The 17,029-nt window shown below is 41.9% G+C and overlaps 1 protein-coding gene across 4 annotated transcripts in view; it reads left to right on the top strand.

Moving 5' to 3' along the window:
• Positions 1-17,029, top strand: part of TMEM117 (transmembrane protein 117) — a 315,494-nt gene that overhangs the window by 31,506 nt on the left and 266,959 nt on the right. The window contains exon 2 of one of the 4 annotated variants that reach the window (XM_073328003.1): positions 8,126-8,463. The exons of the other annotated variants lie outside the window; for them this stretch is intronic. The gene's annotated coding sequence lies outside the window, so the exon portion shown is untranslated. The remainder of the gene's footprint in view (positions 1-8,125; positions 8,464-17,029) is intronic. 4 annotated transcript variants of the gene reach the window in all.

The following is a 17,029-nucleotide window of genomic DNA, read 5'->3' as shown; positions in this document are numbered from 1 at the left end:
GTGATTCCCAGCTCCGTACACACACGAGCTGTGCTCTAGCTAGTGCCTCAAACTAGCAGTGTGGCTGTGGTGGCATGGGTGGCGGCCCAGGCTTGCCACCAGAGTACGTACCCAGGGGGTCAGGTAGGATTGTACTCAGGGGGCTAGCCTCAGCCTCTGCCCCTGCCATTGCGGCTACACTGTTATTTTTAGGTGCTAGCTCGAGCAGAGCTATCTATGTACACCTACTTGAGCTGGGAATCACACCTCCCAGTGAATGTGTAGACCTACTCTAAGGACTAGATGTTTGCCTTTGGGCTCAGCCCTTAGCAAGGTGTGGAGCCTAAGATGTACCACCCCAGGAGCAGCTGCGGGGAGGCATTGTGCCTTGGACACGCTCCTGAGTCACAGTCTCTTTCCTGCTTGCTTGGAGGTTGAGGGCAGTCATTTGCTCCTGGCCTATACCAGCAACAAACTACAACAGCTCCCATGCTTCCTCAGCTGTATTGGCCAGTGAGTAGGGGGGATTAAGCCCGCTCCTGGTCCTTCTTGGGAGGGAGTAAATGGGTGAGCAATACCTGCTAACTTCTGTGTACAAGTTCTGGGTAGCCCTACAACAGTGTGTAAGGGGGTGGTTCTTACTCCTTCTTACTCTTACCCTTTCTCTCCTCTGTGGGCTTGTAGTCCAAGTCACAATCCAGCCCTGTAGTCTTTAGACTTATATTATCGTTGCTTTTGCTGATATGAAGAGCCTCTGTATGTTTTTTTTCAAGCAACCTCATTTGGCCAAACCCAACCTCATTTTGGCCAAGCTAAGATGGAAACAGACATGTAGACCAGGTCATACTTTCTCACACTTTTCATACAGCAGTCCACGTGTTCCTTCCTTTGAACAAGTGTATGGAGGGGAACAAATTAATACAGAAACTGTGTGGCTTCACTAAAGCTACAGAGGCCAGATAGAGGGTGTGCAGGACCACTGCAAACGTAGAATAGATGGAGAGCTGGATCTGAATAGGTAGCAGTGAACTGAGGATCTGGACCACCAACCCTGTGGGTCCTGCCTAACTAAACCAAGGGGAAAGGAGTACTTGTGGCACCTTAGAGACTAACCAAGGGGATCATCCTTTGTGCATCTCACCAATCTGTTCTCCCTGACCTCCCAGCGAGGAGTGTGCAGCAGGACTTGGAGCCTTGCTGCTTGGGCTGCTGGTCATGGTCTGCATTCTGACTCTCTGGAGGAGTTACTGAGGGAGCAGTGGGAATTGCTACTGTCTTATTTTTATCGGATTAATTGGTTGCACTATGAGCTCTCTGCAGAGCAGGGCTATTCACTCTCTCCTTGCTTCATCCCCATTGGCCATGCAGCTGTTTATGGAGGGAGGGGAAGGCCATCCTATTTTGCCACCTTCACTCTTTGCATGGCCTCACTGCACAGGGACCTGCCCTATATAATGTAGCACACAAACAGCATTGTGATCAATTACATGTATGCACCTTCTGATCACTGGATACCACTGTGGTAGTGGCAATCATTGCTCTTCGCTAGCTGATATAAAGAGTTTGTAAAGTCATACTGGGTGCTGACTAAACCATTTCTTCACTGTTGTCCTTGAAAAATTGTTATTCCTTTTTTTTTTACTGTGGAACCCAAGCATCCAAAGCATGGATTGTGCTAAAGAATCTCTGAAATCCACTTTAGCAATGCTTAGAAAAAGCATTGCATACCAGTTGCTGTAGGGCTATCTACAAAACTGTCTAAAGCTTGCTAAGCATATTCAATCCAACCTCACTTGGAACTTCTAATAATACAATTTTTCAACTACTGGTTCCCTTGTGACCAGAGATTGAATTCTCAGGTCTTGTAAAGATTGGGATTTTACGAGGAAACCATTTTAATCTTGTTTCTAAATCCAAAAAGTGCCTTCAAGTGCAGTTCACATGATTCCTTCTTTGAAGGGGGTGCTTCTTTCATAACAAAAAAAAGAGCCTTCTACTTAATGTGCAATACTACTATTAACACCCCAAGCATCTAATTCAGGAGTGGCCAACCTGTGGCCACATGCCCTGCAGGGTCAGAAGATATTGGACTTTACATGTGTGACATTATGCCTAGGAAAGCTGTTGCTGGTCCCATACTGAATCTTGCCCATCCAGTGTTCACTGAGGTTAACTTTATTGAGTGCAGTATTACATTGGGGAGTGGAAATGTGCCTGTGGCAGGTCAATTTAAAGAAAAAAAAATGGCAGCTGTTTGAAGCTGTTCAGTGGGGTGATGCTGGGGGAGATGGCCAGTTTGCCAAGGGCAGGGAAAGCAATCAAAGGTACACATATTCATTCACCCCCTGGCTGTGTAGTTCTTCACATGGGATCAGATTCTTGTCCATTCTCTTGATGAGATGCACCTTACTCCGTAAATGGTGTCGGAATCTGGCCCATGAATATTACTTCCACACGTTCGGGATGTATGTGTCTATATTTAGTATTCTCAGTATTTGTCCAGTGATGCATTTGTGAGGGCTTATATTATGGAACACAGTGCATTGTTAACAAACTTGTCCAGTTTGTACTGGACCATCAATGGATAAAACAAACTCCACAATATAGTTTTATTTTTTTCCTTAAAACAAAAGCACATTTAGGATTAAGAAGCATCTGGAGGAAAAGGAGGGCTCGTCTCCCCAGTTGGGTATAAAACTCCTTAGGAAAGAATAGATCCAAAGATGTACCATTTTCATGTGAAATCTGATATTTCAGTTTGAATCAGCTTAACAAGTACTTTAGATGCTTAAGTCATAGTCCTTTATTTCGCTGTCTAAAATAGCTAGTGACAACATAAAAAATCCATTGGACTAGACAAAGACAGGTATTGTTTTTGCTTGACAGAGTTGAAACATGTATGGTAAAGTGAATTTGGTCCTGATAGAACACGGAATTAATTTTATATCAAGTCATTTTCAAACTATGGAAACGAAACAATGACTGAACTGTACAAATACAAGAATAGATTATCCAAGGCTCTTGGAAAATAATTTAATATTCTTACTGACACAGCTGCTTTAATAATTAACAAATTGTGTAAGTGCTGTCAAAACACCATCTCACTAGGTAGATGAATCAAAAACATGAATGGATTTTGCTAGTGTAAGGTGTTCAGAAAATATGTTGGAGAACATTTGAAGTTAGTTGCTCAGTGATTGATTACATGTTTCCCTGTTATAACTGTGGTGGTTCATGTGTATTCTTAGTTTGGAGATTGAGTTTTGTCTGAACTTTCTTTTTTGAGCCTTTGTTGCATTAGATCTGGGATTTTCAAAGAGCCACTAGGCTTCTTTGAAAATCTAATTCTAAAGCCCTAGTTTAGCAACAATTTATACTCCAAAGCTTTGCTATATAGGGATGGACTTAAGCACACGTACTTAAGTACCTTGCTCACTTGGGGCCCAGCAGCACGCGCTCTCTTTGCAGGTAGATTTACTTTCCACTAGCAGTGTCAGTGGAACTCCAGTGCAGATAAGGCATGAGTGTTTGCCTCATTGCAGGACTTCAGTCCTTGAAGGACATCACCTTTCTGCTGGGTGGCTGTGCAGGCGTGAATTTAACCCACAATGAATAAACTGCTGTTTAGAACCCTTTTTGGTTTGTTTGTGCTACACAGAATGTTATGCACTCCTGAGAGAGAGAGTGTGTGTGTGTATGTGTACATGTAACCCACCCACCCCTTGGGCGTGGTGTTCTGTCTCATCTAGTGGCACCGAGGCCACTTAGAGAGCAGTTAATAAGTCTGCTCTACAGCCTTAGTTAACAGCCAGTTGGCTTTTAGCTCATGCTGTAGAGGCTCATCCATTAAGCTCCAGACGCCCCAGGTTCGATCCTGCCCACCGATGACCAGGGATTTCAACTGGGAAGTCTCTGAAGCTCGGGAAGTGCTTCCTTAGCTAGGGGAAGTATGAAACCCACACACCTCCTGGGTGTGGTGTTCTGTCCCATCTGTTGGCACTGAGACCATTTAGAAAGAGAGATAAAATGAGTCTGCTCTTCAGCCTTAGCTAACAGCCAGTTAGCTTTTAGCTTATGCTGTAGAGGTTCATGCACTAAGCTCCAGAGGTCCTCGGTTTGATCCCACTCGCTGATGACCGGGGTCTGTTGGTGTTACATACTCAAATGGATAATAATATTTAAACTGTCAACGGTATGGCCAAAAACCCCCCAAAAGCCTGTTCTTCTTTTTCAGTGGATCCGTCTGGCAATTCTAATTTCCCAGATGGCTTCTCAATATTTTTGCTTTCCCAAGAGATTGTTGTAACCATGCTGAAAAAAAGAAATTAAAAAGTGCATGACACTGAAACTAACTGGCTCATGAGAAACACGTGGGGTGTTTTGTGGATTGCAGTTTAATTCCGCATTCTCTGCTGGGCCACAGTGATATCCCTGACCTTCCGTGAATGGCAGCAGTGACGCCCAGAATTAGCAGGACATTTTATCATTTGAAATCTTTGATGGAAATTCTTACTTACCAATATAAAAATGATAGGGTCTAAGCAACTGCTAATACTGCAGATGATTTCAGTGAGTTCATAAATGGTAAATATCATACTTATATTGTCAGAGTTTAGTTGGTAATTCAATCTGTAAATTAATACTGCTATCATCATGACATGATAGGGAATGAATGCAATAGCAAAAACAATCATTGCCACAGAAATCAACATCAGAGGTTTAGCAATTCTATTTCTTCTCTGTTGACGCTTCTTCAGTTGTTGTAATGCCTTAAGAGTCAACATATAGCAGGTAAATATGACTGTGGCTGGAATTAGGAATCCAAATACAACTCTGGAGATTGTGAATGGCACTACGAAGTGTAAAGGTTCTCCAATGTATTCCAGGCAAGCTACAGTGTCATTTCGTCTTCCAACTGCAAACGTATAGTAAAAATCAGGAACTGATTCAATGAAAATGAAGATCCATATTGCAATGGTACAAAATGTAGCCTTGTTTTTGTCCCACCACTTTAATGAACTGATAGGATGGACAGCACCTACATACCGATCAAAGCTGATGAGTGTCAGAAAATAGATACTTCCGTAGATATTAATATTGAAGAATATTCTTTTAAACTGGCAAAATGTCTGACTGGAGTATATGGCTAACTTCTGTAGATTATAGTAAACTGAAAAAGGAACCATGAGAATCCAAGTAAAGTCACACAGTGCCAGATTGAACAGAAATATAGTGCTACTAGTCCATGACTTTATGCTGTATGCATAATGTAGTATTGCAAAGATATTTCCCAGAAATCCCAGTAATAAAGCAAAAAGGCAAACCATAATCAGAAAATAACAGTACCACTCCAGTTTACTATAGGTGTTGCAGAAGAAAGTAATGCATGTAGCATTCAGCATCTTTCCATGATCTCTGCCTAAAGGGGAAAGTGAGACCAAAAGCTTTTGAAATAAAATGAAAGCATGAATTAAATCTATTGAATTTACAGTTCAGAGCTCTGAGTAAAATCCAACTTGTTTTAATCAGTAAAAACAATTCAGAAACCAGACGCTATTCTGTAATAGCTCATCTTCAGTACCTGAAGAATATATATATTTTAAAAAGATAAACCATTGCTTTATGGCAGCAGCAGCTCAGGCCATCATTATGAACCTATAGCAACACATTCTCTCTTTTCCACCTAATATTTGTAAGTAAATTTAGCCCTGAGGAGAAAATCTAGGTTGAACGCATGGGACAACTTATTTTTTCATAAGAGAGAGAGAGAGCGCATACAGTAGCATGATCTTCCCACTGTCCTCCCAATGTGCCTTTACCCAGCTCTGGAGGAAAGACCTCGAAGGGTCGGAGTATAGTTAATGCTCAACGCTCATTGTATTCTTGGCCTTTTTTACCTTGAATGTCAATAAGTGTACCTTTATTGAGAGTGGCATTTGTAATGTGGACATCTGCTCAGCGGCTGGCAGTCTGAGACCTCAAACTCTGAATCCTGAGAACCTGGGATGAAATCCTGACCCCACTGAAGTCAATGGCAGTCTGATGCCTAGAGCATTTGATAGGTCCCTTTTTATTTTTTGTCTAATTCTAATAATAATCTAGCCCATCGACACTGTATTTGCTGGGACTAAGGGGAATGAATTTTGTCTCACTTTCCATGGCATTGCCTGCACAAAGCCCAGTTACTTTGGCTTTGTCTGATAGGGGGAGGTGACGAAGAGTGGATGGGAAAATGGTGATTTTGACTCTAACAGAGTAGCATAGTGTGTAGCGTTGTGTATATTTCACAACAAGGGTTTTATGCTGATAAAGCTTGTTGTAAATTGGAGAAAATAAGAGTGGTAGTTTTTGTTAAATATTTTCCAAGTCAAGTTAACCCTGACAAGTTAACAAGTCTTTTTTGTGGTCATTTCAATGAAAGGGTTTCTTTTACTATACTGTATGATTTGGTTTCAAATAGTCCTTTGATCTGAAGTTATATGAATAGTTAGCACTAGACTTGTCTTTTTCCGTTATTTAGAGTGCTGGAGTGAAATCATACTCTGCCTTAGCTTAGCTTGCCTTTTAATTTTAATTTTTTTCTAAGAATTTTGCATTCTTAACAAATAATTAATTGAAGTTTGAATATTTTGCTGGGCTGGGTCACAATTAAGTCTAGCTGGTTATGTTTGTCACATCTCTGTCCAAATTACTGCAGCAGCTCCCAAGGGTGGAAAATCTGTCCAAAGCAGGGGTGCAGAGCAGAGCAATCTATTCACTATCCACACTCCAGTGGAGAGGCTCTCTATTTCTGCTGCTTAGGGAATATTCAGAAGTTTTTCTCAGAATAAAACGCACATACAATAATACCTTGTGTGAAAGAATACACTGCCTTCCAACGTGCTACTGATTTCCTGAAAAACATCAAGACTGAAGTTGTAGATGTGGTGGCATTTCCATCATGGGTCAGAGACCTGCAAGGTAAGCAAGTACTAGTATCTGCACTTTATTAGATGGAGAAACTGAGGCTCAAATTAAGAGCTTGATGCAGCAAGGTGGTAAGGGCACTTAGCTCCTTCTGGGGACATTTAGCTCTAATGGACGTAGATGGGAATCGAAGGTGCTCAAACCTGCCAGTTGAGGCACCCAACAGCTTGGGGATTGGGGCCAAAATTGCTGAGAAACTTGTGGGAAAGTTTGGAAAAAGGCTGGATTTCCTGACTTCCAGCTTGTATTTGAACAAGACCATTTTGATTATGGCTCTCTTTTGATATCTGGATATAAAGTCTTACTTAGTAAACATACATTTGTAACAGGCTTACTCATGATGGCTAAATCATGATACCCAAATCTGAAATATTAAAATAGCTATGATGCCTGTGCAATTATTATCCTTAATTATTATTTATATTACAATATTGGTCAGAGCATCAATCTGGATTAGGGCCACATTATATTATCTATTGTATAAACATTTACAAGATGGTCGCTATCCCAAAGACCTTATAGGTACTGATAGTGCTTATTGTACCATGCCATAAATGTATCAAAGATTTCTAGTGATAACGGAGACCGTGAGAGAGAGAGATGTTGCATGGAATTTACAGTCACATCAGTTAAAATATTTCCTGTAAGCTTATCTAAAACATTCGTTGCAGTCCGGGATCCATTAATTGCAAAGGATGCTCTTGCCCTTCAGTTTTATCCCCTCTACCCACAACCTTTCCTCAACTCCCCTCCACCCTCTGCATCTGCCTGTCTGCCCCACACCACAATAGAGTTCTTTCTTCCCATCCTGGCATCCTGTCCTTAGCCACTGAAATGGTTCTTCTTTACTGCTCTGCTAGCCAGTACCACCAGAATAACACGATCCAGTGGATTTGATTAGATCAATTTCAGAATTTAGGGCTAGGACATTGCACTTGTGAGTTATGAGAATTTTGTCCCCACAGATTGCAGTGTTCAAGGCTGTGTTCATGTATCATTAATCCATAAATAACCCTTAACGGTGACAGCAGGAAAGGAAATTGTTAGTGCAGTGACTAAAACAATGAGCAACAGAAGCATGAAAATATCCTTCTATTGCTAATGAGCAGTCACAAATGCTGTTAGTGCCTGGTCCTTCTCCCACTGAAGTCAATTTGTGTTTTTCTCTTGACTTCAACAGGAACAGGATTGAACTTTGGGGCTAAGAAATATTCTGGAGTCACTGCAAGTATTTTTTTTCAGTTGATCAATGTCCGCTTTTGATGGAGATGGCCTGGAAGAATGAGTAGATGCAAATGACAAATCAACTGATGGAGCATCCAAAAAACCCCAAATACCTATGATTTGAAAATTGGACGGATATCTGAATACCCTGTAAGCACTCAGCAGAAGTCTGAGTCACTCCAGGAGCCACACTGACCCCTTCAGCAGTCCTGAATTGGGAAGATGGAAAGGAGAATAAAAGCCACTTTAACTTCCCATCCACAAGGGCTGCAAGTTTTGTACTATGTCTAAGAGGTATAGAGCAGACTCTTACTCATGCTTTGTTTGATAGTGTGCTACAGCTCTAAACAACATAGAAGCATTGTAGGTTTAAAAAATGTGATCCATTTTATTGGATTAATTTCTACATCTTTTCATTAGCATTGTGGTTTTTCTTTAGGATCAGAAAGAAATATGGGTTAGAACTCTATGGCAGCTCCCCTCCCTCTGAATAGCTACAAGCTGTTATAGGAGCCAACTTGGCTTCTGTTTCTAGAAGAAATTAGGTTGCTCAATCCTTTTAATTATATAGAACAAATAGGGCCAGATCTTCACCTGGTGTAAATTGCCTTAGCTGCATTGTGGCGTGAGGTATATTGCTTGTAACAGGTATGCTAATTCACCTCTTGGCTTGCCTCAGTGCTCTAAAATCCCCAGGGCTCTGCTTTCCATTCATGGAATGTCTCTTAGGCTCTACAGAGCCTGGCAAGCAGTGGATAGTGAGATAACTGAATCTCCTTTGGCTACTCTACCTGCCTTGGCTTCTAAATTGTTGGGCTCAGTAGAGTTCAATGTTTGTACAAAAATGATTTATTGAACTTGTGTTTTGAGCTGGGAAGACCATATTACATCACTGAAATTAATCTGACCTACCTACAGTTAATTTGTGGTTACAGCTTATTAAACAACCATTCATATGGCATCTAACATAAAATATTGGGCAAAGATTGTCTTCCATTAGACTTGGGCCAATATTTTTCCAAAAATATTTTATTGTATAAGTAATTTTTTACCAAGGACCATGTTCTGCTGTGGTATAACATTCTTGATTTCAGTGGAGTTACACCAGGCATTAATTTGGCTCTATTATTGAAAGATTAAATCCAATTACAATCTAGAAAGACATTACATCACATGCCATTTATATAATTTAGTTCCTTAAGATCCAATCTCTCTCAGTCCATTTTCCCTTCTTCTCTGCTGTTCCTTAAAATTAATGCCGTGATTTTGAATGAATTGCTTTCTTTCTCTTTATTGACCTCCATAGTGCTACCTGGCCATTCATGACTGTATTTGAAGCTGCCTGGTGCTATTTAGGTTGGATTACTAGTTTTTGTTGTTGTGGTATGGTGTTCCATTGGTGTCCTTTTCCGTATTACTGACTGAGCACCATGTAATATATTCCCATTAGTTGCATATGCTCTCAATACTGTTCTTGTTAGTTCACATTCTACACAGCCTTATAAAACTAATATTAAGAGGAGTTTTGTTATAAATATATTATCAAACGTAGTTTGCAATGTTTGTTCACTGTAACATCTTATCTTTTTGGTTATTAATCATTCAGTACATTATGTTGTGTGCAGAATTGAGTTGCTATAATAAAATGTAATGGACTGTTAAAGTCGAACATTTCAAGTTCAACTGCATTCAGCATATTATATTTTCAGGATTTATGTCTGTTAGTATGAATGGAACAATATACAACATAAAACTATTCCTATAATAGTAAGTGAGCATATGTTGTTATTCTCAAATATTTTGTAAAGTTTTTTGTAACGTTTTAACAGATAATCCACAATATAAACTATTTCTTTCACCAGGCAATGAAGTTATGCACCTATCTGAGAGTGAGAGTAAATCAAATCCTATATGTCAGAAATAAGCTACAGTAGTTGGATATTTAAGAATTTGCCAAGATGAAGCAAACATTACTTCATTTAAAAAGTTATATGCATTTGTATATGTATGTGTGTATTAATCAGTGTGAGTGTGATAGATGTATTCCTATAAAATAGGAAAAAGGAAGGCACTTTAAAAGAATAGAAATGGCAGGAGTATCTAGTAAATCTTTCCCTTACCTTGTCTGAAAATGCTGAAATTATCTGTGATACAGAATTCTCTGTTCCAAACCATGTTTTTACTTTCCATTAACCTGGAGTCTTTTCAAAGTACAATGCTATTTTGCAAATATTGTTGTTAATCTGTGGATTTAGTAATATTCCATATACTGTGATTACTCTTCAGAGAGCAATTGTCAAACTGCATAAGAGAGATGTCTTTTACTGTTAGGCTCCTCCTTTCAGTAAGGGAGGATACATTTCTATTACCATATTTTTTTTCTGCATCCACCCAGTTTTGCCATGAGAAAGACAGGTCTTCTTGTAAATCCCAGAAACAGATAAAATCATGAAAATATGCTTCAGTTGTTGTACATGATGTGTTAGGATAGAAGAGTTGCTCTTTCCTGTGCTTTTTGGAATGGAATGATTCCATCAGTTTGCCTTTGGGCAGTGGACATGCAGTCTGATCACAAGCCATTAGAAGGTAACATGAATAAGCCGCTGCTGATTGCACCCAAATCACTACAACACACGTTATTCAGTCTCCAGTGCTATGAGGTGAGGATAAGTTACTGCCAAGAAAGTCAACAGTGGTTGCACATACACTGAGCAGGGCATAGTTTTCAGATTACAACATTTCAGATTACAATCCAGAACAGATTGTCTATCACCATGCTACAGGAACTTCGCCTCTCTTGTGGGAGTTCCAGGTAATTCAATAAAAGCACCAAACAGGATTGGGTGCTACAATCAGTAAAACGATTCATACTCCAAGCCAGATCTCAAGGAGCAAGTGCCAAAGTAGATTATCCCGTAATATCAGGTGAAGGATGAGCTGTGTGTGCAAAACAGGTTTTTGTTTAAAAGGGACTGAGCAGTAATCCCAGCTGAATTAAGAGCTGACATCATTAGATGGTTACATTCTTCACACCTGTGTAGAGAAGCATGCCTGGGATGATCCAGGGAGTGTATCTACTGGCCAGGCATGAATGTCCAATTGAGAAAGTCCATGGAATAGTACGAGATGTGCAAAAAGTATAGACATCAACAATGGAACGAGACTCTACAGCTCCATGAAATCCCAACCCAACTCTGGGAAAAGGTTGGAACAGACCTGTTCACTTTTAATGATCATGATAGATTACTACTGCCATTTCTGGGAGGTGGGCTATCTGCCAGATGCTCAGGCAAGAACTGTGATCAGGAAACTGAAGGTGCTTTTTTGCAAGGTACGGCAGACGTGACGTGCTATGCTTAAACAACGGTTCTCAGTACACTGCAGCAATATTCAAATGATTTAGCACCAAAGGGGAATTTGAGCGCAAGAAGTCTTACCTTAGCTTTGTGGTTACGTAGGGGTAGGCAGAGTCAGCAGTAAAGGCAGCAAATGCAAAACAGATAGGAAGGAATCCCTACCTGGAAATGTTGAACCATTTGCAATACATCCTCCCATAAACTAGATACAGGAAAAGCTGTGTTCCCTGGCACTTTACAAACTGGAAAGCTCTATAAACTGGCATTTCGGGAGGGAGTGCGGGGCGCGGGCTCTGGGAGGGAATTTGGGTGCAGGAGGGGGCTCAGGCAGGGGATTGGGGCATGGGAGGGATTTTGGGGTGCCGGATCTGGGCGGCACTCACCAGGGCGGCTCCCCACAAGCGGCAACGTGTCCAGAGAGGCATGGCCAGGTCAATGCTCCTAGGTGGAGGAACGGCCACAGGAGCGCTGTGTGCTGCTCCTGTCCCACCACAAGCGTTGGCTCTGCAGCTCCCGCTGGCTGGGGACCGTGGCCAATGGGAGCTCTGGGGGCACCTGCAGGTGGAGGCAGAGTGCAGAGCTGCCTGGCTGTGCCTCCCTGCACCCCCTCTCGCACCCCAACCCTCAGTCCTGAGCCTCCTCCTGCACCCAAACTCCCTCCCTCTTAGTTAACTAGAATTTTTGGCTTACCAGTACCCCCCCATTCCCCCAACCTGATGGATAACAAAGCTTTTACTGTAGTAGGCTGGCACAGGGGCTGATGGTCTGGAGAACCAAGACTCTGCTTCCCATGAGAAGTTGCCATGGTCCAGCAGAAGAACGATGGGCAGTACACATAAGCAGTTAAGAGAATGTCAACCTAGGTGGGCAGCTCACTACAATAAAGCCAAGAACCTGATCCCACTACACACGGATGAGCAGGCCTGGGTCCAGCCAGCAAATAGGCACACAAAACAATAGCAAAAGGCAACACAGTGGACACAGGTCCTGTGATATAGCTACAGAATAAGAACCGTGGTAGAGACTTCATTGAAGACAACTGTTGAGTAGCAGCAGACAGCCAGAACACCCAGACATACTGGGCTCAGGCTAGGACGAGGTGGGCTTAGAAAGACCCTCAGCCATCAGCTAGCCTGATGTAGGTGGTATACCTGGAGAACTGAGGCATATGAGTAAGCCGACCAACTGATTGAATACAGCCATAGGGTGGAAGCAAGTCCCCCACCAGCAGCTGCAATGTACAAGAAGTGGGAGGCTGGTTCGAAGACAGCCCACTTTAAAGACTATGAGGTCTAACAGACTGCAATGTGCTGGTGGTAAAGGCCATGTCCCTGAGTTGGTCTATCTACTAGTAACCTCTGGCCCCAGCAAGTCAGCAAATGGTGGCACAAAAGACAACAACAACAGCAGTTAAAAGGAAAGATGTCACAACCTGCCTGGAACGTGAAGGGAGGCACACAGACTGCGGGAAGGAATAGGTTGGTAGAGGCAGCAAGCAGTCAGTCTGTTTGCACAGTGATTAAATTCTAGGTGCAGTTTCAGCATCTCTGTTAATAAAGAGCCAGTTTAACTTTAGAAACATTTAGACTTTAGAAACTTTAGAAACAAGTTTTTGCAAATAAATGTCTGACAAACTTCAGGGCATATCAAAAAACCTGTGACTGACATACTTTATTCCCAAGTTAAATGTTTTTAATTACAGGTTTCAGAGGAACAGCCGTGTTAGTCTGTATTCGCAAAAAGAAAAGGAGTACTTGTGGCACCTTAGAGACTAACCAATTTATTTGAGCATGAGCTTTCGTGAGCTACAGCTCACTTCATCAGATGTTTACCGTGGAAACTGCAGCAGACTTTATATACACACAGAAATCATGAAACAATACCTCCTCCCACCCCACTGTCCTGCTGGTAATAGCTTATCTAAAGTGATCAACAGGTGGGCCATTTCCAGCACAAATCCAGGTTTTCTCACCCTCCACCCCCCCACACAAATTCACTCTCCTGCTGGTGCTAGCCCATCCAAAGTGACAACTCTTTACATAATCAAGTCGGGCTATTTCCTGCATAGATCAAGGTTTTCTCACATCCCCCCCACCCCCATACACACACAAACTCACTCTCCTGCTGGTAATAGCTCATCTAAACTGACCATTCTCCAGGTTTAAATCCAAGTTAAACCAGAACATCTGGGGGGGGGGGGTAGGAAAAAACAAGAGGAAACAGGCTACCTTGCATAATGACTTAGCCACTCCCAGTCTCTATTTAAGCCTAAATTAATAGTATCCAATTTGCAAATGAATTCCAATTCAGCAGTTTCTCGCTGGAGTCTGGATTTGAAGTTTTTTTGTTTTAAGATAGCGACCTTCATGTCTGTGATTGCGTGACCAGAGAGATTGAAGTGTTCTCCGACTGGTTTATGAATGTTATAATTCTTGACATCTGATTTGTGTCCAGAATTATAACATTCATAAACCAGTCGGAGAACACTTCAATCTCTCTGGTCACGCAATCACAGACATGAAGGTCGCTATCTTAAAACAAAAAAACTTCAAATCCAGACTCCAGCGAGAAACTGCTGAATTGGAATTCATTTGCAAATTGGATACTATTAATTTAGGCTTAAATAGAGACTGGGAGTGGCTAAGTCATTATGCAAGGTAGCCTGTTTCCTCTTGTTTTTTCCTACCCCCCCCCCCCCAGATGTTCTGGTTTAACTTGGATTTAAACCTGGAGAATGGTCAGTTTAGATGAGCTATTACCAGCAGGAGAGTGAGTTTGTGTGTGTATGGGGGTGGGGGGGATGTGAGAAAACCTTGATCTATGCAGGAAATAGCCCGACTTGATTATGTAAAGAGTTGTCACTTTGGATGGGCTAGCACCAGCAGGAGAGTGAATTTGTGTGGGGGGGTGGAGGGTGAGAAAACCTGGATTTGTGCTGGAAATGGCCCACCTGTTGATCACTTTAGATAAGCTATTACCAGCAGGACAGTGGGGTGGGAGGAGGTATTGTTTCATGATTTCTGTGTGTATATAAAGTCTGCTGCAGTTTCCACGGTAAACATCTGATGAAGTGAGCTGTAGCTCACGAAAGCTCATGCTCAAATAAATTGGTTAGTCTCTAAGGTGCCACAAGTACTCCTTTTGTTTTTAATTAGGTACTCTCTGCATGTCCATTGTGCGTGAGGGAGAGGGTACGGGGGTCTCTGCAGGGAACTGTGACTCTCCGCCACTGTGAGGCAGGCCGGGAGTCTCATTATCCTTTGCTGTTTCGTCCGGCCCCCGGGCTGCGGGCTGCCATTGGGCATAGGGGCACCAGTTTAATAATACTGCGTAGGGCCCCATAAATCCTAAGGATGGCCCTGATTCTGTGCAAACTAAAAAGGCAGAAGTAGCAAATCACCTGTTAGGTGGATGAATAACATGCTTAGTGCCAAATTCTGCCCAGTCTTATGCCCTTTGCTACCCCAGCGAAATCAATATTGGATTGCACAGGATGTGTGTCAGGGCAGAATATGGCCTTTGGTATAACAAAAATTTACCAAAAATGCACTCTTTTCTACTTCAAATATTTGATAAGAGAAAAGGCTCCCATTAGATAGATCAGAGAGAATGGGATGAGTGAGTCAATGGGCTTTCTCCAATGGTTGAAATGAATCATAATGGTCAGTAAACCTTCCCAGCTCCACCTCAAAAATGCAAGTAATCTGTTGCACTGAGTTTCATATTTAGCCTGTCATGTTTGAAGATACAATATTGGAAATTTGTGGGTAAAATACTGAGCATTTTCAGTGAATAAATGATGAAAAAATGTTTAAGATTTTAGCTGATGACCCTTTAGCATTGCTGCCTACAGCAATGTGCTGTATATTACCACCTGTCATATTTAATCAGGCAATCTCCTTGCCTGGTATTTAGCAGCAAGTCTTTTATGTTTCTCATATGTTGCCTCATCAGTAAAAATTCCTTCTGTGTCAGGTTATTAGTGGGGTGTTAAATGTAATATGCTGATCTAAGCCCTTTTAAAAATCAAATCTGTGATATTTCCTTTCTGTTTTTGCTGGGCTTCAGGCCCCGAATGCAAAATAATTCTAAACCTTCCTGCTTTCACCCACCCACTCTTCCTTCGATCTTTAATAGCTGCAAATGAAGAGCCAAACAGAAGGTAGGAGTCATTACAGCTAAGTGTAAACTGTAGAACTGGGGGATGTCATTATATTGCAGAAAGACTGTTGTGCCTATGACATTAAAGCCAATCCTACTCCAAATACAGTTGTAATATTATATTTATGAAATGGTAAGAACATTAACATGAAAATAATCACAGCTCAGACACTCCAGATAACATTTAGTCCTCTGAGATGCAGTGACAATTTCTGGCTAGGAAATAAAAAATGATTATCTTGTTAGTGGCACTGCAGGCTCTGCTTTGCAATGTGATTATTTACTATTTCTACTACATTAGCATTTTGGGCATGTCTACTCTGCATCTGGGAGCTAGCTTCTCAGCCTGGGTCCACAGACTTGTGTTAGTAGGGCTCTAATGCTAGCTGTGTGGACATAACTCTGACATTGCAGCTGGGGCTGGAACTCAGACTCCCAAGTTCATCCATGCCAACAGGCTTCAGAGCCCAAGCTGCAATATCTATGATGCTATCTTCAGAGGGCTAGTGTGAGCCTTGATAAAACAAGTCTGTGGATCCGAGCTGGGAGGCTCGCTCCCAGGTGTAGAGGAAGTATTGTTATTCCCATTTTACAGGTGCGGAACTGAGGCACAGAGAAAGTAAACAGTTTGACCAAGGTCAACCAGGAAGTCAACAGAAGAATCAGAAACTGAACCCAGCTGCCCTGAGACCGAGTGCACAGCCTTAATTACCAGACCTTTCTGTGCGGTTGTTCCACCTCAGCCGTTAAGCAGAGTTGAGCCTAGTCAGTACTGGAATGTGAGCTCTCCAGTGTCTTGCCACAGTAGTGGTTTTGAGTAGCTCAAACCATCTCAAAATCTCCCATATTGGCATTCCGTGGATATGGAACAGGACACATGGCAACCTGCAGAACTCTACAAGAAAGGGGAAATTGCCCAGCACAATTGTCTTGGATCTTTCTGAGAGGAGGTTACAGAACAACTGTAGTAAACCAAACCCTCTGACCCAGGCAGTACTGTTTGTTAAACACATGTGGTAATTAAGGATGCCATAGTACATTTTGAAGAATAGGTGTGTCCTCGCTGCAACTGGTCAGAAAATCACCATCTAAATGAAATTTCAAAAAGAAGTGTGTGTGTGGGAGGGGGAAAATTATGTGAATAGTTTTGTTTGTTGTTTTTGGCCAGTTCTAGGCTAGGCCAGATTCTGATTTTGGATTTCCCAGTCTAAGGGCTCAGTCTAAGGTGCTGAGCATTGTGGTCCTGATTCAGTATAGCACTTAAGCATGTGCATAGATTGGAGCCAATAGGATTGCTCATCTGCTTAAAGTTAAGCAAGTGTTTAAGTGCTTTGCTGGATCAG

Source organism: Lepidochelys kempii, chromosome 1 (genome assembly GCF_965140285.1).
Source record: "Lepidochelys kempii isolate rLepKem1 chromosome 1, rLepKem1.hap1, whole genome shotgun sequence".
Taxonomy (NCBI): domain Eukaryota; kingdom Metazoa; phylum Chordata; order Testudines; family Cheloniidae; genus Lepidochelys; species Lepidochelys kempii.
Note: the sequence above shows the minus strand (reverse complement) of the source record. Positions and strands in the feature narration are given on the sequence as shown.